This window comes from Mustelus asterias, chromosome 18 (assembly GCF_964213995.1).
Source record: "Mustelus asterias chromosome 18, sMusAst1.hap1.1, whole genome shotgun sequence".
In the NCBI taxonomy this organism is placed as follows: Eukaryota; Metazoa; Chordata; class Chondrichthyes; order Carcharhiniformes; family Triakidae; genus Mustelus; species Mustelus asterias.
In genome coordinates this window covers 59471976-59499181 of record NC_135818.1, presented here as the reverse complement: position 1 = coordinate 59499181, position 27206 = coordinate 59471976, and the positions used below count along the sequence as shown (strand labels likewise).

Sequence of the window (27206 nt, the reverse complement as noted above, 5' to 3'; positions counted from 1 at the left end):
AGCAACTGCATTTTAATTCATTATCTAATCCTCCCTCTGCTTTGGCATTTTTCCATGGGGGTTCATGGGAGTTGCCACAATGCTGCTCGATTATCTTCTCTATCCCTATTCATATCCACCATCATTTTCGGAATTGGCAGCTGCTTTTACAGCCAGATCCCTTTGCTGCTGTTAACTCTCCCTATTCATTTGGGCTGGGGACCAGCACCGATTCACACTATCTTGCCTGCGCCAGTAGCTGGGTTTTTCCGTGGCCAACACGTGTGGGAGTGGGGCTCATACCTGGTGCATTCTGGTTTAGAGGCAGGACTGTTACCACCGGTGTCGCAAGATGAACTCCGAATTAGTTACCTAATCCTCTCAATCTACATTCTATTGCAATCATTAACCTGCTCAATAACACCTTCAATAACGACATATGAAACCTCTTTCTGACTTCATTCCAATAACATTCCAATGTTATTATTTCTGAGGATGATGTTCAAATATCAATGTTCTATCATCAGGCAATCTCCCCTCTTCCACATCCACCCCACACTTGGCCTTCTCCACAGTGACAACAATCTCCTGTTTGGTGAAATCCATCGCCCTGCTTTTGATGTCAGCTTCTGATGAGCTCCATTCATGGGCAGCACGGCGACACAGTGGTGTAGCACTGCTGCCTCACAGCGCCAGGGACCCGGATTCGATTCTGGCCTTGGGCGACTGTCTGTGTGGAGTTTGCACATTCTCCCTGTGTCTATGTGGGTTTCCTCCGGGGGCAACAGTTTCCTCCCAAAGTCCAAAGATGCGCAGGTTAGGTTGACTGGCCATGATAAATTATTCGTTAGTTTCCCAAGATATACAAGTTAGGAGGATTAGCGGGGTAAATATGTGAAGTTATGGGATAAGCCTGGGTATGAGTTGCTACCAATGGGCTGAATGGCCTCCTTCTGCACTGTAGGGATTCTATGACCCTATGTAATTCCCACTCAGTGGGATCAAATGTTTACTTTATTTCATTTAGTTGTAGAGGCTGTAATAGTTGCAGTTTTGCTGATTGGATGTTTTAATTTTAGTATTACATTAAAATGCTACATAGTGGATTTTATGATGTTTCTGTACGCTAATATGTCAGGGCTCTTACTGCTGTATAATTGTCTGAAGTGCCTTAATCTCCTTAAATCAGTAGATTGGTCCCACAACTTGATGGAGCATCCCTACCCTTACCTTACTTGAGTATCTCATTTCAGTACTTACTCAGGATTGGAATCAATTTGCTAAAAGCTCACTTCATGAGCATCTGTGTAATTTATCTGAAACGCCCACAATCCTGCTGAAAGCACAATAAATAAGAAAAATTACAAGTTTTCATCCCAAGATGTAAGGGTTTCATGAAGGAAAGAATAGGTTTTACTGCTGAGTGGTGTGCTAAAGAACATTACTGCTCGAGGAATTAGGGAGAATGTTATTTGTTTAGGATTTAATTGAGAAATATAGCGCGGGATTTTACGGCTGCTCTACGCCCATTTTGTGGCGGAAAAGTGTCGTAAAATTGGGCATGAAGCGGTTAGCGCGATTGGCACCAGTTTTCGCGCCTGTCACGATTTTATGACACCCGGATTTCCAGCGCAGTAGGCCTCTCGCCGGAAATAGGTGAGAGGCTGATTAATTAATTTAAATTTATTTAAGTAGTGTTTTCCATGTGTTTAGTGCTCAATTGTCTGGGCCCGCTTGCCTTTGTGGCTTCGCCAGGAGAGGTTCTCTCTGGCGAGGAAAACACTGCTCCCTATGAACGGGGAACAGTCGTGTTGGCCTCGCCGGTGGAACCGGAGGCCATTAAGGCCCCCTGGGGAGGCTGAGGGCAAGACAGGGGTGTCCCTTGGGCAGTGCCAGACCGGCAGTGCTGCCCTGACATCTTGGCACTGCCAGCCTGGCACCTGGGCAATGCCCACTGGACAGTCACAGGGGGTCAGGCCAATGGGGGCATGGCCAATGGGGGGAGGAGGGCCCACTGCCACTCTGCATGCGATTGGTGGAGGAGGACGGCAGGGCCGCGATCAGTCTGGGTGGCGGGAGGAGGTGGGCATCTTGGGCCATGGGCCCCCGCGATTCCAGGGGGGTATTGGTGGGAGCTAGTTGAGGCTGGCTGCAATAGCAGGGGCCTGACAGCTCTCTCTCTGTCTGTCAGACCCCAGCTACTGTTATTGTGCATGTGCAGCATGAGAGGTCTGCATATGCGCAATACCTCTCTTTCTCTCCCCATAGATGCTACCAGACCTGTTGGTTTTTATTTCAGTTTTCCTGCATCTGCAGTATTCTCCTTCTATTTTGTTGAAAATAACTTGCTAATACAGGCAGTTTCCATCACTTTCCTTGGAGTCCTGCAATTTCAGCTCTCAGAGAACAGTAATGATCATTGAAAATACAACTCATGTTACATACTCATTAATGACAACAGAAAGCATACATGCTCCTCAAGATAATAGTATTTCACTTTAAGAAGCAGCACATAGTGTCTCTTGAGCTTAGGAGGGAAATTAACTCCCAAAAGTGTTGTTAGCATGTACCTTTTTGGGACTCATATTTTCAATTTTTAAAAAATCACCCAATGACATGGTCTTGCCAGAAGTACATTGGAGTACGGCAGACAGGGGATCCAACTTAGATCATCAGTTCAACTGCATGGGGTTACACCCACCCATAGGTTTGGTTCTGTTTAATTTTGCGTTCTGTCAAGTATTAGCCAAGACTTGTTGGAAAGTTTCTGTCTGGGATTGGAAGGAGGCCTTTCATCAGTCTGTAATTAAACTACACGTAGACAGCTCCATACTGTGAGGTAGATACATTGAAGGCAATTCCTTTGCTTCAGATCATTCCAAAACATTTGCATTACACTGTACTTGCCACAAACAGAAGTTAATGGAATTCCATGAATAATTGACCCGTACATGGAAATAATTTTTAAAAGATAAAACATACGAAGTACAAGACCAGAGAGGAACTGAGTCTGTGAGAACCTTTTCATTTGACAATGAAATCCAGCCTTGAGATTCATGTCATAAAACAAAGTAAAGGGGCTGGAACTTCTGCTAGATTGCACTCTCTTGGCAGTGAAAAATTGCCTGAAATTGGCCAAACCAGCACAGAGGTTTCTGCAAATTTGAGCACAGATCATACCCCGTGAAAATCATGGGGGCGATTCTCCCATCCCGCAGTGCTGCTTTTTTAGTGCAGTGGGCCGGGAGACTCTAGCTGCAGCCGATTCATGCGATTTGCACTGGGCATCTGGGCCTAATATATGCAGCAGCTAATTTCAATATAATTTAAACCCTATTAGTGGGCCTGGGATTGAAATCTCCAGGCCCGCTGGCCTCTCCCCACCACCCTCGCTAGGAGCGGTTCACTCCAGCGGGGTTTCTTCTATCTCCCCACTCACGGGGAGCTGGTGGCCAAAGCCCGCTGGAGTGAAGGGGGGCCCTAGAGAGGGTTGGGTGCTGAGGGGGGAGGGTCCTGCGCATTGCCACCTTGGCAGTGTAAGCCTGGGCCCCCCGGTACTGCCCAAGGGGCAAAGTGCCAATGCTCAGGAGGCAACTTGGCATCGAGCATAGGGCAGTGCCAAGGGGGCGGGGCCTAATGGCGGCAGGGCCCGATGGGGGTGGGATTTCTGTGGGGGGGGGGGGGTGTGATCAGTGTGGGTGGGGGATCCTGCTGCCACTCTGTAGTCGGGCTGAGTGACAGAGGGAGGGAGACCAGGGATCAGGACTGGCCTTCGGGGGGAGGAGGGGTGGGGGAGGGGTGGGCAGCCTGCTTGGAGGGGGGTTGGGGATGCAGGGGGGCTGTGACTACCAGTGTTGGGGGGTGCTCGGGAGACTGAGGTGGGCTAGGGAGGAGTGTCAGGGCTGAGCACAGACATGTTCAGGAGGCCATCTCTGGCCATGGGGGGTGTCGGTAAGGCAGCAATGCAGGATTGTGGGGCTGGCCAGTAATCGAGCTCCCCAGCAATCTGGAGGCAGGCAGTGCGGGGCCACTGCGCATGCGCCAATCCCGGCGCTGACAGATCAGCACATGCACAGTGGCCCACTTACTGCTACGCTGCTGGCCTCTCCAGCGGGAATAGGCCATGGTTTTTGGAGTGAATCAGGCTAGTGCACTCCGCAGTGTACAGAGTGTGGACGATTCATTTTGAAACTCCTGCTGAAAAATCCAGTGTGATTTACTCTAGTTTATATGCGAATTCTACACTCAAGAGTTTTTTTGTCAGAATCCCGCCCAATGTTCTCAAAATTCTTGAGCTACCTTAACAAACATTGCATTAGAAACTGACCCTGACCACAAAACTGGCCACGACCCAAGAAAACATTAATCACTATTATGAGTTTCTGCTAACTGTACCTGTTTGTGGGCCTCTGACAAAGCTTTTAACATTGGGCGACACAGTGGCACAGCGGTTAGCACTGCTGCCTCACAGCGTCAAGGCCCTGGGTTCAATTCCCGGCTCGGGTCACTGTCTGTGTGGAGTTTGCACATTCTCCCCGTGTCTGCATGGGTTTCCTCCGGGTGCTCCGGTTTCCTCCCACACTCCAAAGATGTGCAGGTTAGGTTGATTGGCCATGCTAAATTGTCCCTTAGTGTCAGGGGGATTAGCAGAGTAGATAAGTGGGGTTACGGTGATAGGGCCTGGTTGCGATTGTAGTCGGTGCAGGCTCGATGGGCCAAATGGCCTCCTTCTATCTACACTGCAGGGATTCTATGACTAAGCTGGTTCCATTGCACACAAGGCCACAAATAGCATATTTTAAAAGATTTTTTGTTTAAAATTTACATTGAACCTGACCACTGCACACCGAGACAACTTGCGAACCATTCTATATAATTGTTAAAAGTAACTTTCAGTTATTTAAAATCAGGTTAAACGCAGATGGTGGATTTGCCTCTATTGATAACACTTGTTTTTTGTGATAAACTCATTTCAGTTATAATTAATAAAACTGCACCAAGTTGCCACTCGTTGAGCTACCAAGGGTTTTTTGTACGGCAATAGGACTGGAAATTTGAAGGAAATAAGCGTTTCTCAGAATGAGCGCTACTTGCATCTGGTTCACCAATCTCACCCAAAGCAGCAACTCTATAATCGTCAATATGGTGTTATGCTGTCATATGAATTCCTCAAGTGTATTCTGAGTTAAATTCTCCAGTCCCGCCTGCTGCGGGAATCGTCACGGGCAGGACGGAAAATCTGATGGACCATTTAAAGGTCTATTGACCTCAGGCGGGAATTTCTGGTCTCGGGGTCAAACTTAACTGGAAAATCCCGCCCTTTATTTCTGTAATTTTTAAATTTTATATTATTCTCTATATATAGTTAATAAATTAATGGCAACAACAAACATTTGAAGTACCAAGCATTGCAACAATGACATTTTTCCTAGAAATTTTAAAACCATGAATTGTTACATGTCATCCAACTAAACATGACCTTATAGATCATAGAATCCATACAGTGCAGAAGAAGGCCATTTGGCCCATCAAGTCTGACCTGACTCTGAGAGTATCTTACCCAGGCCCTTTCCCCCACCCAATCCCTGTAACCCACACATTACTATGACTAATCCATATAGCCTAGACATCCTGGGACACTAAGGGGCAATTTAGCATGGACATTCCACAGTCCTGCACATCCTTGGACTTTGAGAGGAAATCAGAACACCCAGAGGAAACCCACGCAGACACGGGGAGAATGTGCAAACTCCAGTCACCCAAAGCCGGAACTGCACACGGGTCCCTGGCGCTGTGAGGCAGCAGTGCTAACCACTGTGCCACCCTTATACTTAGTAAAATCCAGCAAGGTTCAAACTGACAGCAGTAAAGCAACACAATTGGTTTTATTAAATGCATGACCATCACCTGGTCATAGCACACTTCATCATTTTGCCACAGAAGGACTTTCACTCAAACATGATTAGAATTCAAGTTGCTTTCGGCTGCCTTGTTTAAGAACAAATAATAATAGCACTCAGACTCAAGTGCATATGGCATTTTAAAGAACAGGAGAGCAATAAGTAGGAGCAGGAGCAGACCACATGGCCTGTTGAACTTACTCTGCCACTCAATACAATTAAGGCTGACTTTAGGCTTCAACTCCAGTTTACGACCCATTCCCCACAAGACCAAATATCTGTCTATCTCAGCAAGAAATATATTCAACAGTGGAGCATCCACAACTCTCTGGGGTAGAGATTTCCACAGATTCACAACCCTTTGAATGAAGTAATTTCTTCTCATCTCAACCCTAAATGACCAGTTCTTATCCTGAGATGGTGCCCCCTAGTTTAGACTCCCCAAGCAGCAGAAACAACTTCTCAGCATCGACCCTATTAAGCCTTTTCAGAGTTTTGTAGGTTTCACCCCTCATTCTGCGAAACTCCAGAGAATATGAGGTGGCACGGTGGCACACTGGTTAGCACTGCCGCCTCACAGCGCCAGGAACCCAAGTTCAATTCCCAGCTCGGAACTGCCTGTGTGGAGTTTGCATGTTCTCCCCATGTCTGCGTGGGTTTCCTCTGGGTGCTCCAGTTTCCTCCCACAGTCCAAAATACGTGCTGGTTAGATGCATTGGCCGTGCTAAATTCTCCCTTAGTATACCCAAACATGCACTGGAGTGTGGCGACTGGGGGATTTTCACAGTAACTTCATTGCAGTGTTAATGTAAGCCTACTTTGTGACACTAATAAATAAACTTTAATATAAGCCCAATTTACTTAGCCTCTCATCATAGGACAACTCCCTCATCCCAGACACCAGTCTAGTGAACCTTCACTGTAACACCTCCACATTCTTAAATGTGAAGACCAAATGTGCACACAGTATTCCAGATGTGGTCTCACCAAAACTCCATATAATTCTAGCAAGACTTCTTTCTTCTTGTACTCCAATCCCCTTGTAATAAAAGCTATGCCAAAGTGCGGTGGATGCTGGGACTGAGAGTAAATTTAAGGAGGAGTTAGACAGATTTTTAATTGGTAATGGGTTGAAGGATTATGGGGAGAAGGCAGGAAAATGGGGATGAGGAGCATATCAGTCATGATCGAATGGCGGAGCGAACTCGATGGGCTGAATGGCCTAATTCTGCTCCTATATCTTATGAACTTACAAAAAGCCAACATGGCATGTGCTTCCTAATTGCTTGCTGCACCTGAATGCTAACTTTCTGCATTCCTTGTACAAGCACACCCAAGTCTCTGAACATTAACACTTACAAGTTCCACACCTCTTAAAGAATATTCTGTTTTTCTATTATTATGACCATAGTGAATAACTTCACACTTCCCAACATTATACTCCATCTACCATCTTGTTGCCTACTCATTTGACCTGTTAATATCTCTTTGTAGCCTCTCCGTGTGCTCCCCACAGCTGACCTTCCCACCAAACCTGGTATTATCAACAAACATTGATACATTACTCTCTGTCTCTTCATCCAAGTCATTAATATAGATTGTAAATAACTGAGACCCCAGAACCCTTGCAGCACTCTACTATTCACTGCCTGCCAACTTGAAAAAGCCCTATTTAAACCTATTATCAGCTTTTTACCCAATCCTCTACCCATGCTAAAAGACGTACTGGTTCGGTGCATTGGCCATGCTAAATTCTCCCTCAGTGCACCTGAACAGGCGTCAGAGTTTGGCGGCCAGGGGATTTTCACAGTAACTTCATTGCAGCGTTGATGTAAGCCTACATGTGACACTAATAAATAAACTTTAACTTAAAGAGTCGGAAGATTTTGCCCAAAATATTTGTTCAGTGCCTCTGCCATTTCCTCATTCCCTGAAATAATTTATCCTGTCTCTGCTCCTCAGGGGCCTAGATTCACTTTAGCGACTCTTGCTTTTTTTTATACAGCTGTAACATCTCTTACAATCGGCTTTTATGTTTCTGACTCGCCTTTTTTCTTTTCCCCTTTTTATCAAGTTTCTGGTGGTAAAGAAAAGCATTTTAATTTTCCCTTATTACATCAGTGATGGTATTTTAAAGAACCTGACTGGATGTAAAGCACTTTGCCACATTGCTGAGGTTGTGAAAGGCGCGATATAATTGCAAGGTCTTTAGCAATATGTAATTAATTAACACCAAAATCAGCCTTCAGTGTGGCTTTGCTCGAATCTGGAATGTAATTAGTCATTTCCAAATGAGGAAAAGCAAAGCATGTGATGGCTTCTCACCTTCACCCATATTATTGTTCATTTTCTCTTTTAACGGGAGTCAGGAGTGGGAAGGACAGTGGCAGAAGTGGTTAGCACTGCTTTCTCACAACACCAGGGACCCAGGTTTGATTCCCAGCTTGGGTCACTGTCTGTGTGGAGTTTGCACATTCTTCCCCGTGCCTGTGTGTATTTATTATTAGGTGGATTGACCACTTACCCCTTAGGGTCAGGAGGACTAGCTAGGGTTATGGGGATAGGGCCTGGGTGGGATTGTGATCAGTGCAGACTCAATGGGCCCGATTTTACCATCAAGTTGCGTCCGTTTTCGGGTAAACTTGGTAAAGTCGGGCGTGAAGCGAGTAGCGCAATCCGCGTCCGTACCCCTTTTACCATCGCGTTTGCATGTCCAGATTCAGCATGAAACAGACATGGTCCGCAAAGGTCTGATTCGGGCACTCCAGCTTCTGAGGATGTAAGTTCAGAGCTTCCGGCGGCTCTCTGACTCAGATCGGTGGTAGTGGGGGGGAGGGAGGCGGGTCAGATGGCTCTCTGGTGGCGGGGGGGGGGGGTGGGGGGAGGGAGGCAGGTCAGGTGGCTCTCTGGTAGGGGAAGGGGGAAGGGAGGTAGATTAGATGGCTGGTGGGAGGGTCCGCTGCCACTCTGCGTGTGATCGGTGGAGGAGAAGGGGGGAAGGGGGCTGCGATCGGTCTGGGTAGCGGGAGATGGGAGGGATAAGGGGATCAGATATGTTATGGGGGTGGGGAAATGTCTATTGGGGCCAAAGGGAGGCATTATCCAGCCCGGAAGCGATGTGGCAGAGGAGCGTTTTTCTATTTTCTTTACTGCGCATGCGCAGTCGAAAGCTCTGATCGGAGCTGCAGTGTTTCGGGCATGATAAACCCTGCCCACAGGCTTCTGGAATGCGATTGAGAATCACTGCTAGTTTTTCAGGCAGAGTGCGTATGGGGGTGCCTGAGAACAGGTCTAAAAGTCTGATCTGAAACACTCCCAGTTTCAAGTCTGCCCAGCACTTAGAATTAAAATGGTAAAATAGGGCCGAATGGCCTCCTTCTGCACTGTAGGATTCTACGTGTGACACCTAAAGCATGGTCACTTCACTGAATGGAAAGTCTCAATGTAGTAGTCTCATCTCTGTCTTTTTGTCAAGTTGAGAAGGGATTGAGTAATTAGGGGAGTGTATGCACAAAACTCACAACTCCCCACCCCACCGTCACAACTCTCAGACAAAGCACAAATGTAGGAAAATTAAAATCAGAAGTTTTACATGTGGGGACTACAGTCAGAGATTGAGGCGCACTAGATTAAAAGTAGGCCAACTTATATTATTCCTCATTCCCCCATTTCCACAGTCAAACAAATGGCACTGAAATGTACCATAAATAACTTTGAGATAAGCTCGAAGCACAAAAACGCCAAACATTTTTCATCGTGAGCTGTCACTAAGAAAGTATTGCTCGCTAAGGGCTTACAGATTAATCCACATAGCTGCATGTTCCATTTGGTTGTCATAGCTTGAGTAGAATGAATATTTACTTTAGTGGGCAGGTCTTCATCAGCAGAACAGAAAGCAATCCATTCTCGTCTCTATTTGCCCATTAGGTGCTTGGTAATGGATTTATTTAAAAGTTCAGTTGCCAAGAGCAGCAAATAACTATCTTGGGCATTAATGTGTTTCATTCTGTCAAAATATCAAAAGCTTTACAAATGAAGTAATCTTTCTATCTCAACTCAACTTACATTCCAGATTCTACCTCCCATCCATTGACTCTGTCTACACTTCCCGCTGCCACGGAAAAGCAGCCAGCATAATTAAGGACCCCACGTACCCCGGACATTCTCTCTTCCACCTTCTTCCATCGGGAAAAAGATACAAAAGTCTGAGGTCACACACCAACGAACTCAAGAGCAGCTTCTTCCCTGCTGCCGTCAGACTTTTGAATGGACCTACCTCGCATTAAGTTGATCTTTCTCTACACCTTAGCTATGACTGTAACACTACATTCTGCACTCTCTCCTTTCCTTTTCTATGAACAGTATGCTTTGTCTGCATAGCGCACAAGAAAGAATACTTTTCACTGTGTACTAACACATGTGACAATAATAAATCAAAACAAATAATAAAATAAAATCAAAATCAAATATCTACTGAAAAATATGGTATGAATTGAGATACCATAATCTCAGAAAGGAAACATTCATATCATTTTCATGTGACCTTGCGACTACTCCCTCCAAATACTAAATGCAACGAGATGCATCAACCACCAAAACTTAAAGGTCACTATGTACAGATGCAGGTCAAAAATAGTAGGTTTACCTTTGGTGATCTCATGAAAAAAAGATAAGAGCAGAAGAGGAAGTCAGGCCCTAAACAATGAGTTTGTCACAGATGACAAAAGAAGTGAAGGAAGAGCCAGTAAATGCCAAATTGAGTCATAGAAACATAGAAGGAGGAGCAGGCCATTCAGCCCTTTGGGCCTGTTCCACCATTCATTTTGATCGTGGCTGATTATCAAATTCAATGTCCTGATCCTGCTTTCCCCCCATATCCCTTGATCCCTTTAGCCCCAAGAGCTATATCTAATTTCTTCTTGAAATCTCACAAATCCTGCCTGAGGTCAACGGATGTTTTCATTGTCCGCCCCTCGCCCGCTCCAATTCCCATGGCGGGTGGGATGGTAAAATTTGCCCCACTGTGCCTACAAAAGGAAGTCAGAGATTAGGAATCCTGCGGTGAGTAACTCACCTCCTAACTCCCCAAAGCCTGTCCATCATCTACAAAGCATAAGTCAGAAGTGTGATGGAATACTCTCCTCTTGCCTGGATGCATTTTGAACAACTCAAACTTTCCTCTGCTAATTTATTGCACCTTTGAATCCTTTGTTTACTCTTCAATTGGGGTGGCACAGTTGGCACAGTGGTTAGCACTGCTGCCTCACAGTGCCAGCGAACCAGGTTCGATTCCCAGCTTGGGTCACTGTCTGTGTGGAGTTTGCACATTCTCCCCGTCTCTGCGTGGGTTTCCTCCGGGTGCTCCGGTTTCCTCCCACAGTCCAAAGATGTGCGGGTTAGGTGGATTGCCCATGCTAAATTGCCCCTTAGTGTCAGGAGGACTAGCTAGGGTAAATGCATGGGTTTGTGGGGTTGGGGCCTGGGTGGGATTGTGGTTGGTGCAGACTCGATGGGCCAAATGGCCTCCTTCTGCACTGCAGGATTCTATGATTTCATGACCTTTTTAAATTTACTTTTTCATGCAACATGGTTGTTACTGGCTAATTGACCTTGAACTGAGTGTTTTTCAAGGCCAATTCACAGGGTAGTTAAGAGTCAACCACATTGCTGTGGATCTGGAGTCACATGAGGGCCAGACCAGGATGGGAATTCTTTGATCTTGCCTGCAACTGGGATTCTCCAGTCCCGCTGCAGTGTGTGGAGTTTTGGCTGAGTGCCACATTCTCCGTTCTCACTGGCAGCGGTGGGGGGTGAATGAGATCCAAAAATCCCGGCCCAGACAAGCGCGTCAGATTTCCTTTTCCTTCAAAGAACTAGATAGGGTTTTACAACACTCCGACAATGGTTTCATGGTCATCATTAGACTTTTAATTCCAGATTTGTTTTATTGAATTCAAATCCTGCCGTGGTGGGATTCAAAACGGAGTCCCCAGGGCATTACCCTGGATCTCTGGGTTACTAGTCCAAAGACAGTCCACTGCAGCACCACCTGCAACAAAGTGAAGCAGGGAAGGCCCCACCTGGAGTAGATGCCACTTTAGCACTAAACTCATCATTAAGATATGCCCATGTGTTGCAAAGTGCCACAAGGTAACTTCCTTCCCAATACTTTCTTGAAGCATATTTAAAAATCACTGAATAGATCCGTTCTAAATGATTGAAGGAGAAAATGAACAGTTGTGCTAACCAAGTTCCATTCGTGTGCTTACGTGGAAGGTGCTTAGCATCCACCAGGCACCTCATCCTAAAATCAGAAACCAAGAAGTTGCCATGTCAAGCAAGATATTGTGAATTTGAATCCAATTAAGATCATGTGAAATCCATGGTGCCAAGACCAATGACATGTGTTTAGCCAGAATAGGTGGGCGAGAAGTTGGGTCTCCATGATTGACAAGTGGGAACTAAATCCAATTTAATTAAAGATTTTATAAAGTGGAAATTCCAACTTAAGGATTTCCCATAGCAAAGGGGGGCTTTATATTTATTTGAATCTCATGTGAGTTGTTATCTCCAGTAATCCCTATGACGTTTTGTCTGCTGGAAGTAAAAGTCCTGGATATTATTGGCCTCCACAGGTGTAGTCAGTGACACAGTAAGAAGTCTCACAACACCAGGTTAAAGTCCAACAGGTTTACCCCAGTCCAACGCCAGCACCTCCGTATTCAGTGACACGCAGCGGCCATGAACATACATGGTTGTTCAGTTCTGTGGATTTCGGTTTGGCGGTTTCTAGTAATTCAGCTACATGCTGGTTTCCCGTCACCCAACACAGAGGGTGGTGAGTGTCTGGGACGAGCTGCCAGAGGTAGTAGTAGAGGCGGGTACAATTTTGTCTTTTAAAAAGCATTTAGACAGTTACATGGGTAAGATGGGTATAGAGGGATATGGGTCAAACGCGGGCAATTGCGACTAGCTTAGTGGTTTTAAAAAAAGAGCGGCATGGACAAGTTGGGCTGAAGGGCCTGTTTCCTTGCTGTAAATGTCTTTGACTCTTTGAGACATGAATGGCTACATAGCAGCTATCTGAATGCAGCATGAAGTCATAAAGAAACAAGCTGGCAAAAAACCCCAAAAGAAGTACATAGATGGAGGCAGAGGGTATGATCTAAAGTTGTTGAACTCACATTGAGACCAGAAGGCTGTAGAGTGCTGAGATTAAAGATGAGGTTTTGTTCCTCAACTTTGTGTTGAGCTGCACTGGTAACCTCTATGACTCTATAACACCCTTTGTTATGAACCAATGGAAAAGGCCACTCCCGCAACTCACAGTCAGGAAGTCTTCACCTCGGGACCTACATCCGGGTAAAGTTAGAGGCTGAAATACGCCTGCTGTCTGCTTCCCATTGGGCGAGCCTCTGCTTGCTCAATAAGGAAGCTCATACTCCACAAAGCCTACGGTTGATCTATTGAGGTCATCATAACAGCGGTCATGGCTCTTATTTAGATTTCTGGGGACTGTGTGTTAACAGAGCACTCCCTGGTTGACTACATGAGTAAGAAGTTTAACAACACCAAGTTAAAGTCCAACGGGTTTATTTGGTAGCAAATGCCACTAGCTTTCGGAGCGCTGCCCCTTCGTCAGGTAGAGTGGAGAAATGCTCACAAATAGGGCACAGAGACACAAACTCAATTTACAGAATAATGATTGGAATGCAGTCTTTACAGATAATCAAGTCTTAAAAGGTACAAACAATGTGAGTGGAGAGAGCATTAAGCAGAGGTCTCTCCACTCACATTGTTTATACCTTTTAAGACTTGATTATCTCTAAAGACTGCATTCAATCATTATTCTGTAAATTGAGTTTGTGTCTCTGTATGCCCTGTTTGTGAGCCTTTCTCCACTCCACCTGACGAAGGGGCAGCGCTCCGAAAGCTAGTGGCATTTGCTACCAAATAAACCTGTTGGACTTTAACCTGGTGTTGTTAAACTTCTTACTGTGTTTACCCCAGTCCAACGCCGGCATCTCCACATCATGACTACATGAGACCAGGATGATGGGTTTAACTGAGTTCCATACAATTTTACAGTTGTAATGAAGTCGCCTGGTAACATCAAGGTACGAGGGTGACATCTATAGAAAGCAATTTGTTTTAAGGGATTTAACACTGAGATGTTCCTGTTGGCTCCCAGTAGCTGTGCAAAGTCTTTGTTCTTCCCTTCCTACGTGGGAGATGCATCCACCTGATCCTAAAATGAGAAATTATGAACTTGCCACATCAAGCAGGATTTTGTGAACTTGAATCCAATTAAGGTCATTTGGTAACACACCGATATGCACCAATGTGCGATGTTACCATGTATCCAGTTAATATCATTTCAAAGATTTTTTTCCCCTGAAGTTACTCTACAATTTCAAGGAGCTCCCATTACTAAGTGTTCCTCAAATAAACTAAAAATCAGTCAATGTCCTTTGCAATTGCACAAGTAAATTACCGTGCAGGTTATTCAAAACTTCTATCCCTGTGGCATGAGCGCGCAGAGGAGCAAGGAATTTATTTTCTGAAAGATGGATGTGGAAATAGAAATGGTAATGAAAAGTGCTTAAAGAAAAACACTAATTATAGCTGTAGTGAGTCACACTAAATCAGCAAATTTTTACTTAAAATAAGGTTGCTCTTTGAAGGTTAGAACAATGGAAATTAGCTTCACTGATGGGTGCACATCTGTAAAATGTGGTTAGAATAAAAAGTGGAATAAACCCACATTAACTTGTGTTCCAGAATAATTGAGTGGTCATCATTTTGAGTCTAAATAAGCCCTCAGTAATGGTAGGCTTGGAACTGGCATTTTTAACTTAATTCTTATTTTAGAATTTGGAGTGGGATGTTCGTAGAAAGGATATAGCAGGAATGTTTCACACTGCTTGATGACTTTCATTTTTAAGCCTATATCCCAGATGAGGGCAGGAAGATGTAGAATATCTACAGTGTAGAAGGAGGTCATTGGGCCCAACAAGCTTGCACCAACATCAATCTCACCCAGGTCCAATCCCCGTAACCCCACACATTTACTTTACTAATCCCCCAACACTAAGGGACAATTTAGCATGGCCCCAACCTGCACACTTTTTTTTTGGACTGTGGGAGGAAACCGGAGCACTTGGAGGAAACCCACTCAGACAGAGAGAGAACATGCAAACTCCACACAGACTGTGATCCAAGCTGGGAATCGAACCCGGGTCCCTGGCGCTGTGAGGGAGCAGTGCTAACCACTGTGCCCCCATGCCGCCCCCAACAACAACGGGCTCGCCCGGGATTTGATCCCTGGACTTCTCGCAGACTTGTGAATTACAACACTCAAAGCGAGAATGATTCTAGACCAACGAGCCGCCAGATTCAACTACCTGTTCAGTAGAAGAATGCGCTCCAAACTGAAAGCTGTGGAAGAAAGAGAAGTTCACTGTTTCTTTCCAATTAAGACTGATCCTCATTATTTTAAATCTGATCTTCTCACAAGATAGTATACGAAGAAAATTCTCAAGCTCACCAGAGGTGTCAGCACCAAAGACATACAAGTACAAGTTCTGTTGGCATCTTTCATATCATATTCACAGTTATCTGTATAATTTCTAAAAAGGGTTTTGTTCTACAAACAGCCCTCGGATTTACGACACAATGTGGTTTTCAAAAACCGACTGTAAGTCGAAACATCATAAATCGGGACTGATTTTCCTGTAGGAACAATGGTATAAATGGGGCATTGGTTCCTGAACCAAGGCTGGAAATCATTCATGGCGTGCCTGGTGGTGTTTAAAGTTTTAGTTTATTTTTTATTAGTGTCGCAAGTAGGTTTACATTAACATTGCAATGAAGTTACTGTGAAAATCCCTGAGTCTCCACACTCCGGCCCCTGTCTGGGTACACTGAGGGAGAATTTAGCATGGCCAATGCACCTAACTAGCACGTCTTTCAGACTGTGGGAGGAAACCGGAGCCCCCGGAGGAAACCCACACAGACACAGGGAGAACGTGCAAACTCCGCACAGACTGTGACCCAAGCTGGGAATCGAACCAGGTCCCTGGCACTATGGGGCAGCAGGTGTTAAATGCTCTCAACTCCTGCCCTGTCAAGTGGCTGGGGTGACTGTTGATGCCTGTTACTCGATTAGTGTGGGAGATATAATGAAGCCATCCATCACTGTCAGTTGCCTGTTTAACCTTGAACGTCTGTGAGTCTGAGTGCATATTAAATACAACACAAGCATGTCAATGCATTAAAATCGTGACGGTAGTGCCAAACAAAATTAACAGAATAAAACACGCTTTTCCAACCTAATAAAGACAGTTTGCCCTGTCCAGTCATACAGATCGGTGGCGCAGAACATCAATGTGCATGTTTGAATCTGCTGGCGTGGCGCCTTCAAGTCAAAACCAACGCTGCAAAGTCAAAATGGGGTGTCAATTTATAAACGTGTTAGTGCCATCGTAAAGGCAAAGACTGCCTCTATAAAATTGCAGATAGTCAAAGTTGCAAACACTTTACTGGTTTACCTCACTATTGGGGGTAAAGGAAAAGACCATGAACTCAGTCCAGATTCATGACTTAACTGGTGTTCATGTTGTGATATTTATACCTCGGTCTAAGCTGCTATGTCTGCAATCTATTAAATCGAAGGTTTTTAAAATACCACAATCGAAGCGAGCATGTACTAAAAGGCCAGCATTGTTTCTTTTGCGAACCGTAAACATCAGGCCATAATCTGCTGTAACTGGACATCTGCCATTAGTTACAATTGCGCTGGCACATTTGGGACTTTGTTTCCTACGAAGTAAGTTGATGCAAGTGTAAGTTGAAACTGACACAGCGAGAGACACAAGGCATCCAGGACCAGAGCGAACAGGGCAAGCCATCGGCTATCACCTTCACCGACCAGATTGAAGGATCATGAAATGACCAGTGCACAAAGTGTGTGAAGAACAGAGGGATGAATTCAATGCTCAATCAGGTGCAGAAAAAGAAACAAGGCTCCGGAATTTTGCCAACTCCATCTCAGACTAGAGGCCTTTAAAAACAGCAGGAGGGATCTGACTCTGGAATTTCCCTTTCCTGCGATTTTGGCTGACATGGGATAAGTATGCAGGTAGCAAGCCCCACTTGCAGCTCCCTGCCTTTGCCACCTCTATTGCAGTATTGGGAATTTCATACCCTCCTGTAATTATTGTAGTCAGAACATTCCATTAGTCAACATGCTTCGCGGTCTCTCAAGAATGTAAACCATGGGGAACCCTGGGCTCAGCCAAAAAAAGTAACGATTCAGCATTCCCATTGAAATACATTGACCCTCTCATAAAGCTCTCAATCCATCAGAGCCATTCATAGTATGAATTTCCATAACTTTCCTCCATTCCAAACATGCTACTAAGCAATGAACCACAAAGAAAAAGTAATTTATTTCAAGGTATTGGATAGGTCAATCAAATAAAGTTCCCGCTCCCTACAAGTTGTATAAGCATTGCCTGCTGAACTTGTTGTGGATGCCTGGCTGAGCTCCAAGCATTAGTTATGCTTGGAGCTCAGCCAGGTATCCACAACAAGGTCATCTGGCAACTGTATCAACAAAAATAAATATCTGTATTTTCCAGATGGCCTTATTATGTATGCTATGATTGGGTTCCAGGTATAGCTAATGAAGCTAGCTCAACAAACAGTGTTTATGCAGTTTGCAGGAGAATGAATGTTTTGTTTGATTGACAGCCCTAGTATTTTTGGGGAAGTCTGACAATCTTTGAAATGATTCTGAAACTGACATCATAAACAAAGGCTTCGAAAATATGCTTTAAAAAATGAACTGTGTGCACCTTACAACTTCTTAAAACTGTCAGTCAACCACGTCCATTCTTAGTATCAAACTTAGAAGCTTTTCTCCACTCCACACCTCTTAATATTGAGAAAGTAAACAAAAAAATCACCTTGTCAAAAGCAAGTAGTGATTGGCAATAATTTCAGCAATAACCATTTCCTGTGAACGAATACATTAAAAATACAAAATTCTGAGCGGCAACACTCATGGCCATGAATGACTCTCATTCACAAACTAATATTTGAAACCATTAATAAATCAATTGCAGCAAGCTCCCTGAGAGAAGAGAATCTAATATATATCAAAATACATTTATTGTAATCAGTTTTGTGATTTTAACCCATATAGCTAGCATTTTTTCTTTCCAATTCTTTCCTTTTTCCACTTCAGTTATCCTCATTTTTAATTATTAAAGCAACGGTGAACAAGGGTCTCCAGCAACCAACTCCTAGGATTCCACCAATACTGCTCTGATGGTCACCAGGATATATGCAAACATGGTTTGATGAGGACTGGTTCGATAATTCTCTCTCTTCACTGTAGGAAGACTTGAGTTAACTCCCTACAGTTAGGGAATTACCCCTATGACTCCTAACAACAGCAAGATTGGAAGCCTACAACTGGCCTTCGGGAAACGCACTGCCCCTTCTAAAGTTGGGCTGTGCATTTATTTACAAGGTGGCTGTCAGCAAGCACAGTTGAAGCACTTTCATCTCAAAGTTAGGGTCATCGTTCAAGTCCTAATCTAGGGACTTGAGCTCAAACTCCATGCTGACATTGAACTGCAGCATCGAGGAAGGATTGCAAGTTTGGAGGTCCCTTCCCTCGGATTTGATATTGAATCAAGGCCCCAGATGAATATAAAAGATCCTACGGCACTCGTCAGAAAGACAAAAATTCTCCTCTGTGACCTGATTAATATTTGGACCGCAAGCGAGAGCATGAATACTGTTTAGATGAAATATTGCTTCTTCCATGAGTGACTTGAGATAGTTAGTGTATAGTTTTTAAAAAACTATTTATTTACACTACAAAGACTTCATGGTATGTACATGGTTCTATGGACAGAGAGTATACTGTGTCTTGATCTCTTGGAGCCTCTTAGCTATCTGACCCTGATGTCATGCTTTTTTCATCATTAACATCATTGTCTCATTAATGTTAATATTAACTCTTTACTCTACATCTCCACACTCCCCCTCCCCCCTGCTTAACTATAATTTCAAAACTGTCACGTTATTTTGTTAAACTATTTACATTACATTCCTGCTGTCTCTTAACCTCATGTACTATTTACAGTTTCCATCCAACTTCTCCACCTCTCCCTCCAAGTCACCATCACCAAAGATGTCAATCCCCGACAATCGGCTCTATAAGATGTTCCCAAGTCCCTTCTACTTTCCCTTATCTTCTTGGAAGATACACACATAGTTGGAGTGGGACAGCAGCTTCTCAGAACTGCTGGCCCCTTGTCTGTGTGACCTTTATGATCAGTAAGAAGTCTCACAACACCAGGTTAAAGTCCAACAGGTTTATTTGGTAGCAAATACCATAAGCTTTCGGAGCACTGCTCCTTCGTCAGATGGAGTGGATATCTGCTCCATCTGACGAAGGAGCAGTGCTCCGAAAGCTTATGGTATTTGCTACCAAATAAACTTGTTGGACTTTAACCTGGTGTTGTGAGACTTCTTACTGTGCTTACCCCAGTCCAACGCCGGCATCTCCACATCATGACCTTTATGACGACATGAATGTAAAGGCAGTGAAAATCAATCAAGGAAAAACTGATTCAAGAGAGAAACCTCCGGACTCGAACAATCACAACCCCTTGACAAATGGGGACAACAAACTTATATCCACTCTGTAATCTTCTTCTGCGTTGTACAGTGGGAAAAGGTGAGAGCAATGATCTGAGATAATGAAGTGCTTTAATCTCCTATGAAGAACTTTGTGGCTGTGTCATTCACTACCACAGAAAGTAGTTGAGGCCAAAACATTGTCTGATTTCAAGAAGAAATTAGATATAGCTCTTGGGGCTAAAGGGATCAAGGGATATGGAGGAAGGGAGGATCAGGATATTGAATTCGATAATCAGCCATGATCATAATGAATCGGCTCGAAGGGCCAAACAGCCTACTCCTGCTTCTAGTTTCTATGTCTCTGTTTCTAATACTGTTCTGGTGACAATGATTCTCCTCAAAAAGAACAACAAAGATTTGTTTAATACCTGAGACATGACTGAATCTGCTGGATTAAAGGAATTAAAACATTCCTTAAAACACGAGGAAAGAAAACTTCCTTACAATTCTTAGGATAGGAAATGCACTCCCTGCAGACATTGGTATCATTTTCATGCTTGCTTCAGTGTGAGAATTCTCTGCTGTAAACAATTGGATCGTGGAATTAGCATGAGAAAGTAGGATTGTAACATCATCAGTATTGGAATAAACCGTCTGACCTGGATCTCTGTGAAGTTTCTGCCTGGTACTCTTCAGCTGTAGAAGCTCTACTTTGGGCCTCTGCTTCTTTACTGAAAGAAGATTTGAGTGCATTTATGACTTGCTGGTGACACCCAAGTATGAGCTGCAGCTTACATTTATACAAACCAATACGTAGCAACTTTCTCTAGTTAAGCATCTCATTCTCCTTGGAAACCTTTTTGTTGGATGCATGCAATGATGGTGAGCTCAGCAGAATAAATAGTCAAATTGACCTCTTTATTACCTTCTTCAATGGAAGGATGATTCTCCTCAAAAGAGACAGTGGAGACTTCAGTGGCATTACTGTTGGAGTCAAAGAGGGGGTAAGATCTAGGACCTCTTCTTCCAACAGATCCTCTCATTCTGAGATGGCTTCATTCACTTCAGTTCTGTCCCAAAGGAGCCACACAAGGTTTAGTAGCTCCTCCAGCAGATGGTCACCATTTTGTTCAGCATCCCATTTCCACCTCTTCAAAGAAAAGTGAGAGATCCACAATCTCCTCCTGTGGCCAAATGGATGGAGTTTCTGCAATAAAGACCAGTTCACTGCACCATGAATGGACTTCCATTGCTGCTGCAGTGTTGGGCTTTTCCAGTCCTTGGAACACCTTTGGAAATTCCACCCTGAATATTGCTTCACCTCATTGTTACCTCATCAACCTTTATACAAGACTAAGTCCTAAACATGCTGCCCTGCTGAGCAGAGAAAGTTGCTGGTTCTATGAGATGTAAAGAGTTTAGTTGACTTCACTAGTTGCACGCTGAAGAGTTGTACTGAACTGACCCTTCACTTTGAAGTCTGTGCCCACTGGCTCCTGAAGCTTTAGTTCAGATGGTTGGATTTCTAGTCCCTTAAGACAGTCCTGAACCCAGACTAATTTGTCCAATAAGACTATGACCTCCGCCCTGGTGTCCAGTTTAAATCTTTGTTCTGTATCTTTAGACTTCCAACTCTACAAACTAGAACCAGGTCTTGTGATTCTGCAAGGAAATCACTGGGTTAAAATGCTGTATTTCCAATTTACTGGACTTCAAAATGGTTGGAAGCTTATTCCAGCTTTCTTCCCTTAGCTCAAACTTTAGATCTGCAGAATTCTTTAAAATGGGGCAGCACGGTGGCACAGTGGTTAGCACTGCTGCCTCACTGTACCAGGGACCTGGGCTCAATTCTGGCCTTAGGTCACTGTCTGTGTGGAGTTTGCACATTCTCCCCGTGTCTGCAGGGGTTTCCTCCGGGTGCTCTGGTTTCCTCCCACAGTCCAAAGATGTGCGGGTTCGTTTGATTGGCCATGCTAAATTGACCCTAGTGTCAGGGGATTAGCAGGGTAAATATGTGGGGCTACAGGAATAGGGCCTGGGTGGGATTGTGGTCAGTGCAAACTTGATGGGCCGAATGGCCTCCTTCTACACTGTAAGGATTCTATGATTCTATGTCTAGGCTTGCCACAGAGAAAACATTCAGCTCCCCCTGCTGGGCAATCTTTGCAGCAATGCTGTTTTTTGGCAGCACATCTGGAGCATTTTAACATAGATGGAAAGGTTCTTCCCACCCCTTTGACAGTTTTGGTGAGCTTTTTTGTAGGATCGGATGTGGGCAGAGCTTCAGACTTTGGACCAACTGTTAGCCAGTTAATACAAATCATTAATATTAATAATTAAATCAATGGATTCACGCAGCTTTTTGCACCACCTGAATCTCACCTGTTCAATGACCAGTTTATTCTTCGGGTTGAAGTGATTATCAAAAGCCCTCATAACTTTCTCATAGGATGCAGAGATCTCCTCGACTCCTTGTTATGCCAGAACATCAGCAGTTATGGCCCCAATTGCATACAAAAGGGTACAGACCTGGTGCTTTTGTGTATTTCTTTGTAAACTGAAAGTTGTTCAGTATCTTTTAAACTGTCTCCTCCAGAGCTCTCATCAGCCTGGTGCTGCGGACCCTCAGTGCGTCGGAAAGGCTGTGGAAGGGATACTGGCTATTCAATGGCTGTCGACATCATGCATGGTTCATTGTTCCCTACCGAAGTACATTTCTGTTTTGTTCTTCTTTGTTGCAAAGTCAAGCTTCTCGAAGGTCTTCGCCCATGGGTTACCAGTCTATGATCTTAGTTTCTTAAACTGCTGTCTCCACTGACACCGTGTGTTGATGAGGCTTGTTTACTCTAGGAGTGACGTGAGATAGCGTGTGTTTTTTCTTGAAACTATTTATTGACACTAATTGCAAAGACTTAATGGTAAGCACATGGTTTTATGAACACGAATTATCCTGCTCTCTTGTAGCCTCTTGGTCATTTAACCCTGATATCATGCTTACATCTTCATTAACATCACTGTCTCATTAACATAACCAATAACCCTTCACACGACAATGAGTTTCTTTGATCATCACATTGCTGTTTGTGGGACCTTGCTGTTTGTAAATTGGTTTCTCCATCTCCTTCATTACATCGGTGACTGACTTCATTGGCTGTGGAGTGTTTTGAGATGTCTTGAGATCGTGAAAAGTGCTATATAAAAGCAAGTCTTTTTTTGAATATACGTTATGCAAAGGAGCACACAATATTGTGAAATAACCAAGATAAAGCTTTTGTATTTGTTGAGTTGTAATCCCTGTTTTGTGGTAGTTGTTCAAATTACTGTGCAGTAAGATTATGCTCTTACCCTATTGAAAGTATCAGGTAATGCCGATTATCTTTATATTATACAGTTGTTGAATTTTTGTTCTTTTTTGGATAATTAACAGTTCCAAACTATGATGGTTGGGGAACAGTCTGACAAACAAGTGAAGTATTAGGTTCAATATAAATGTTTTTGGTCCAAAGCAGAAAGTTGACATTTGCCTTTCTGATGTAAACATGTCTGGGTCTCAATGTCAGTGACTCTGCTGATACTATTTCAGTCAGAACCTTGTAAAATGCCAACTGAAGGGATTGTAGTGAACACTGGAGTAAGCAGATCGGTTAAGCTTTAACCTGTGTCAATATGGCATTGCAATAGATCATTATTGTTAGAAGGCTGTCTGGAGGTGTTTCTCACTGTGGCATATACAATTTCCATTCCCACTCCTCTGCCCAGACTTGTTCATGATCTTTATTATTGGTTTCCTTAGTGTGTCTTTAATACATTTTCAAAGCCATATGTGGTCATAACTGAAGAGAGTTAGGTATCTTAGTTAACAAGAGGTTGTTAACTAAAAGTTTTGATTGCTTTGTTTCACGCTGAGAAAATCACACATTTTGTCAAATTCATGATCCGTTCTAGAATTGGCCTGCTGTGTTTCTTTCACCGCTCTGATCCAGATGCTAAGTGCCCCAGCTGGGGTGTACCTCTCTCCCCACAACATAGCTGCCATTTTTGATAACAATCAGGTCCAAATGCAATTCTCTGAGGCACTCCTACGTAGGTACTGCAGTGAACAATCAGGCATCTATTTAGTACATTCTACAGTTTTACCTTCTGGTGGGTGTGGTGTATTCAATTCAAAAAAACCACCTGATGCGTCAAGAGTTTTGATTTGTTAACAAGGTTTAGATCACATAATTCATTGAATGCTCCAGAAATCTTTATTAGATTTCTCGGATTTTTAAAAAAATTGAATGTTGAGAAATGTATTCAATTTCTGGATTAGGAGAACTAACGCACTATACAGCATATCAGCTTGTCCCGAATTCTGGCAAATTGTCAGGAAAAGGTTCTTTGGTCATTGTAATAAGTCCTTGGAGACAGAAGACCTTTCACCAAAATCCCTTTATTTACAAGTCTGACAACAGCATACAGAGTGCTTTCAGTTAGCAGTCCACACAAGGAGTCCCAGAGGAACTGACACTCCTGGTTAAGTACAAAGCAAGAGGCTCCCTGATTGGCCCATCAATTTGGCTCTTAATCAGCGAGTTCATATTCTAACAGGCCCACCTCAATGGCCTGATTAAAGTCAATACAATCATACAGGCGATGGTCTATATATTTTGTTCGTGGACTGTGTGAATCCCAAGATTGGGAGCAAAGATGGTGAAATAAACAGCAGTCTCAAGCAGCTTCTCTTCCACACGAATGTAAATGGTCAACATGGAAGAAATACCTGCCATAACTATAATCAAGATTTTAGCAATTACAAAAAGAAATTTACAATCCTGCTAAAAGGATTTTGTTTGTTCTTTTAACGAGCTTATCCTCATCTCCGTCTCCACAACATCAAAAGGTTCGGAACAGCTGCAAACAATTAGGACTCCTCGTTCCAATTTTAAAAAGCAAAGGCCAAAATTCTGATTAACTTTCGTTGTGGGGTCAACTTTGGAAATCATTTTTAAACCACTAATGGTGAAAAATATTTCTCAAAGTTCAAGCTGGACGAAAGCTTTTTTCTTCTTTTTTGTTTTGAAGCTAAATTCCGACAGTAAAAGGGGGACTGACTTTCTGATAGATTTACTGACAGGCTCCACTGTTCATGTTCTTATCTGGACCTGATAACTAAGGATATGAAACAGTCACATTGTTGCTTGGTTGTATTTGATTTCATATACTGTAGGCTTTTTTAAAAAGCTTATTGATCCAAAGCCTGATAAAACTATATTTCTATATGTAAAAGACTGTGTACATTAATTACTCGATCCTGGTTTTTCTGTTCGCTCAATTATCTGAAGTATAAAAATAGTTGGACCAGAATCAAAGCCTCTTTCTTACTCCTGATAAGAAGAACTTCACTGAAAGCTGGATTTCAGCATTTTGTTCCCTTCCATCTTAGCAAAGCACTAGAATCAAAATGAATGCAAATGAGCCTCTAAGCATGAGATAAATTGCTGTCCCTTTTGCATACAAGACATATTTATAAACAGCAAAACACTCCAAGCCCCAACACATCCTTATTTTCTTCCCCAGAGACCAAGCTAATCTATTTGACGTCTCACCATATCGCTCAATCCTTTTTCTCTCTAGCATTTTTTCAACTTGTTTAGGGGATTGGTCAGGACAGGCAAGGCCTGCACGTATTGCTCAACCCTAATTTAGAAGGTGTGTCACATGCCACTGACTACCCAGTCACTGACTGGCCCTTGTACCTTGGTGGCTGGTCCAGTTATATTTCTGGGCAATGAGATGTTGATGCCCTTTAATGCCAAGGGGACATGGTTAGATGCTCTGTTGTGCGAGACAGTCATTGCCTGGCAGTTGTGCGGCACAAATATTACTTGCCACTTACTGGTCCAAGCCTGAATGTCGCCAGGTCTCACTGCGTGGAGCACAGACTGCTTTAGAATCTGAGTCGTTGTGAATGGTACTGAACATTGTGCAATTATCAGTGAAACTGAATCTGACCCGAGGATGGAGGGAAGGTTGTTGATGATACAATTGAAGATGATCGGTCCAATAACAATATCACAGAATCCTACAGTGCAGAAGGAGGCCATTTGGCCCATCGAGTCTGCGCCGACCACAATCTCACCCAGACCGTATCCCTATAACCCCATGTATTTACCCTAGCTAGTCCCGCTAACACTAAGGGGCAATTTAGCATGGCCAATCAACCTAATTCACACATCTTTGGAGTGTGGGAGGAAACCAGAGCACCCAGAAGAAACCCACGCAGACACGGGGAGAACGTATCCTGAGGAAATCCTGCAGCGATATCCCAGGGCTGAGATTATTGGTCTTCAACAATCACAACCATCTTCTCCTGATTCCAGACAGTGCAGAGTTTTCCCTGAATCTCATTGGAGTCAATTTTGCAAGGACTCCTTGATGCCCCATTTGGTCTAATGCTGCCTTGTTGTCAAGAGCAGCCACTTACAAGACGCTTCTGGATTCAGCTATTTTTATAAAGGTCATGTTTCTGGGCTGAGTGGTCCTGGTGGAAGCCAAACTAAGCAGATTATTGGGGGGTCTTGTTCGTCCTCTGAGATGAAAATGATCATGTGCACCATCTGGGGTGCTTGGCAGGGTTCTGGGGGATATGTGGGTAACTGTTAAGGCTGATCCGCACCCAGGAGGTTCTGCCACAAAAAGGACAGGTTATCCCAAGCGATTGAGCTTTGGATGAGTTGCTGACAGATTTCTTCTCCTTGCGTTTTCTCTCTGCCTCTGATGTACACTGGCTTTTTAAGGTGGCCACATTGTTTTTTATTTGTTTCTGGTAGACGCAGCGATCCTGGGCAAGCTTCTTCCAGGACTCTAGTCAATATCTTAAATGAAGACTTCAGAGTGTATTTGCAGAGCCTCCTTTGGCCATCATGAGAGTGCCCCCCACTCCATATAAGATTCACTTTGGTAAGCAAATGTCAAGCATTCTGGCTACCTGACCAGCTCAACCCAGTTGTGGCTGTCTCAATAAGGTTTGGATGCTTGGCATGTCAGCTTGGGTGGGCACCTCAGCGCCTGGCATTTTGTCCTTCAGAAACTCCCCAAGACAGCTCAAGTGAAGGTGTATCACTTTATAGTGTTGTTGCCAACACCGTCTGATATTTTGCGGATGATCGAGTGTAACCTGATTGGGCAGTAGCCGTTTGGATTCGATTTGCCCTGCTTTTTGTGGTCAGCCATTACTGGGTAATTGTCCACATTGCTAGGTAGATATCAGCAGGCAAGCATGTACACAGGCAGGGAAAGTGGTGGGAGGTGGAGTGGGAGGAGGCAAGGGCAAAAAGGAAGGTCTGGTATCGGGGGGCGGGGGGGGGGGGTCGAAGGCAGGAGTGATTTAAATGACAAAATGATTGATGGAACAAGAGAACGGGACAAATAAACAAACAAAAGGTGGGTTGCGACTGGAGGAGCTGTAAATGGCAGCAGCTGAATCAATATCAGCACCTGATTTCTGAAAATAATCTGTCTGAGACCACTGAAGCTGGAAAGCTATAGAGTACCAAATCAAAAAATTAAGGATGGCCTTCAAGTTTTCATTGAGCTTCATTGTGGCAGTCCTGGATACCAGGGACAGGGAGGTCAGAATGGGAGTGAGACAGAGAATCAACACTGTAATTAACTGGAAGCTTGTGA

At 43.9% G+C, this 27206-nt stretch overlaps 1 protein-coding gene across 4 annotated transcripts in view; it reads right to left on the bottom strand.

Annotated features, from left to right (window-relative positions):
* Positions 1–27206, bottom strand: part of LOC144507197 (ena/VASP-like protein) — a 239930-nt gene that overhangs the window by 191798 nt on the left and 20926 nt on the right. The window contains exon 1 of one of the 4 annotated variants that reach the window (XM_078234106.1): positions 1240–1315. The exons of the other annotated variants lie outside the window; for them this stretch is intronic. The gene's annotated coding sequence lies outside the window, so the exon portion shown is untranslated. Of the gene's footprint in view, positions 1–1239; positions 1316–27206 lie in introns of those variants that run through there. 4 annotated transcript variants of the gene reach the window in all.